The following is a 3,786-nucleotide window of genomic DNA, read 5'->3' as shown; positions in this document are numbered from 1 at the left end:
TGCTGTAAACATTTTACCTGTGAGTGTGTGAGTGTGTGTGTGTGTCTTTGTACCTGGCTAAATCCTGTGGGGAGTATCTCATTGCTAGTGGCCAATGTATGCATGTATTTGTGTGTGGGAGTTAGGACCAGTAGCCCAAATTATATTAATATTCTAGTATGGGCTGGGCAACACACCAGAAATCAATAAGCAAACTACAGAAGGTGCTGAAGAAAACACTATCCTTTATTTGCACTCCCAATTTCTTAATACGATTTATTTATTTATTGCATTTTTATACCACCCAATAGCCGAAGCTCTCTGGGCAGTTCAGAGAGTGATGAATGTGATTAGTGTATAATATACTTCTTGGCAGAGGCTGACCAACCTATCACCTGACCTGCTCCCCCTGGGAGCCAATGCCTGACGTGCACACCTTGATAAGAAAATGAGATTGAATGTCCATCTAGTCCACAATTCTGTTTCCAGCAGTGCCTCAGCCATGGTGCAACCAAAGGAAAAAGACAACAGTTCTCTTTCCACTGGCATGGCTAATGTTCAGGGGTTAGGGGAATTGTAGTCCAAAACATGCAGAGTGCACCAGGTTTATCCTTTGTTCTTGGGTCTAGAAAACTTGCACCACCCAACCTCCACTGATGGTGAGGATGTATATTAAAGTTGCTGGTTCCTAGTAGCAGCAGCAGCATGAACATGGAAGGCACTGAGGAATGCATGGCAGGGAGAATACTGGACAATGTACATGCTTCCGACAAGACACACACACACACAGCAGGCAGACTGGTTCTTCTGCCTTTCTAGAAGGATTGTGGAAGAAGTTGCTGTGAAGTCTAATCAGACCTGCAAGTTTCCATCCAGACTGAAGGTTTTTTTTAAAAGGCTCAAAATGTTAGGTTGGTGAGGTTTTAACTGCAGATAAGTGGTTGAGAAATGGAATACTAGCACAGGACCTGAATAAGGGCTATTCAAAGGTCCTTCTTTCTGTGTGGAATTGATAACATTTAAAAGGTTCTTCCAGTAGCTTGTGCAAGCTGCTGCATGGGAGCGCTATAGCATGTTTTGCATATAGAGGTCTGTGGCTCCAGGCTGCTGCATCTCCAGTTAAAGAGGATTTGTTGTGGATAGCATGGCTGAGAGACTTCTGCACAAGACCCGGGAGGACCGCTTCCAGTTGGGAGAAGACAGCACGGAATTGAATGGATCACATGCCACTTTATAGGCTCTTATTTTTATATTACAGCTCCTCCTTTAAAACCCCTTTGCATAACGCAGAGTTTGGATTGTCCAGTGAACCTTCATAGTCTCGGACATTGAAGGACCAAAGCATTTATAAAAGTCCAATCTCTTCATGCACATGCTAGTTTTCTATTGCAGTGCTTGGTGTCATAAGTGCTATCCATTTTACTTGTAAACATATGTAGGATATGCATTATGTAACTCAGTGCTACAGATAAATATTGTCTCCACCACCCCAAATATGTAACATCACAACTTCTTGGTGCAGTAGGTTTTTCTGTAGTTGGTTTAAGCCCCCTTGAAAAATGTCATTTGAAAGGCAAGGTACAAATGTCTTGATTTAAAAAAAAAAAGGTGATTCTGGCACGCTGTTCTGGAAAGAAACGCAAGGCAACTGTAACTACTTGCAACTTCTCAGGGGTATTCACAGGGTGAATGTGCATATTTATGCAACTTCCCTGCAACATCAAATGGCAACTTGCATTTCAGCCACTACAGATCAAACACCATAGAGATTCCATGTGATTGCACTGATCTGAAATGGGGGCAATGGCATATTCAGCTACATCTCAAATGAGATAATTGAATTGGTTCATGCATGTGTAAATACGTTCTCAGGAAAGTTGCAAGATATTTACCTCCCTTCATTTTCAATGTATGTCTCTGAGAACAGATAATCGCATATTCATGGCTGTGAATATGAAACCACACACAACTAGATGCAGTCTTCCTTATTTACCCATAGTTTGTTGTAACTATAAAAACAATTAAGAACATCACCTTGCTGCCTAAGCCCAAAGGCCCTTCTACTCCCACTTGCTCCAAAAGGCAGGGCTTACATAAATCAGACTTGTATGTACTTTTCTGTGTGGGGGAGAGAGTGCCTTCCCAATTGCAGCCCTACCTAGCTCCCAGCGAAAGAGTATTGACAGAGCTCAGTCATCTTTAGTTCTCCAATTTCAGACAATGAGCCACTAAAAAGACAGGATAGGAGATTCAGAGGATCATAGACACCGTGGCTATGATATTCCCAGATTCCTTGGAGGACCTTTCTGAGAGGCCCTGGGCAGTTGGCAAGCAGTTTCCCAGGAGAATGAGGAGCAAAGTCCGCCTATAACAGTGTTCTGTCTCCTTAGCTGGGAACATGCCAATTCCCAGGAGATATGTCTGTATGCCATTGAGCCCTGGTGGTGACCATCACAGGCTGGTGCACCACCTGGGGATGAAAGAGTGCCAGAGGTTGAAGCAATGGAGGTAAATGTTGAGAGTCTATGGGGTAAGGATCTCCACCCAGCCAGCATCAATGGGAACGTCTGGCACTTAGAATTTCTAAATTATTAAATAAACCAGGTTACGACCAAGACTAGGTGAAGGAGCTGCAATAGGTGCCCAGTGTCCCAGAAGTATGTGCCGTAAAAAGGCAGGAAGCTGCATCCCCATTTCTGTCTGCTTGATAATGAAAAGCGGAGCCAGATTCAAGTCCAATATAAGGAAAGGTGGGATATCTCTCCTTCCACCATTCTCTCCCCAATTCGGTCCATTAGGCCACAGAGTTCCCCAAAAGTTGGAGAGTTAGAAATGCTAATTTGGTAGCCTAATTCATGTTCAAATTGCACCTTTACAACCCAGTGGGTCAGAGTGTAAAGTAAGGCTAGTGTAAAAGCCGACACACTCAAGATTTTGATTCAAACCAATCAATTCGTATATAAAATGCCTGAAAAAATATCTTTCTATAGAAAAAATATTATAAATTATTATTATGGATGTTGATGAATATCAGAAAATTGCATAAGAAAGTAATCAGTAAAACAACAAAACAACATAAATGGTTTAAGAATGGTATTAGAAATTCATTGACCAAACAATCCAAGCATTTGGAATAGGAATCCTAAGGCTGCATCTCCCTCCTAAGACTCACTCCAGTCCATGTCATAAGACATTTGGCTATTATTTCACTATGAAAGACACAATTCATATCTACCACTCCAACACAATGGGATTCTTTTATCTCCATTAGAGCTGGTACATTAGGAAGGAAGAGGGAAAGGGGTGTGATGTGAGGATAAAACAATAGAGAGAATTGGAATGAGAAGTGTGGACTCTTCCTTCTTATTAAAAGTGATCCATAAGACCTGTTGATGTTGATCAGATGGGATCAATCTTTACATTAATTTGATAAAGAAACTCATGGACTTGTTATTTCACCCTGAATATCCCTGTGAAAGAAATCCCCAGTGGTCCTTTCATTGACTTTCCGTTGTTCCGTAAGCATGTTCCACATCCACATCTCTAGAGCAGCCCAAGTAATTCAACATCTGCAGTGATGCATATTGCTACTCCTTTGACATCTTAGTAGATACGGTGTTCTTTTGTCCTTATCAGTCCAGGCACCCAAGTCTAACTTTAGCTGACATTTAAGATTTAACCCATCGTTTTTATTAGGATAAGTTTTGTTTATAGTGAAGTGGCCATTGCCAATGCAGAGTGTTTATAAAAGTACAGAAATGTATTTATGCTGGCTATTTTTGGGGTGGGGTGGGGATGACAATGTTT

Source organism: Elgaria multicarinata, chromosome 11, assembly GCF_023053635.1.
Source record: "Elgaria multicarinata webbii isolate HBS135686 ecotype San Diego chromosome 11, rElgMul1.1.pri, whole genome shotgun sequence".
NCBI lineage: Eukaryota > Metazoa > Chordata > Lepidosauria > Squamata > Anguidae > Elgaria > Elgaria multicarinata.
The sequence above is the reverse complement of the archived record's forward strand: the minus strand, read 5'-3'. Positions refer to the sequence as shown.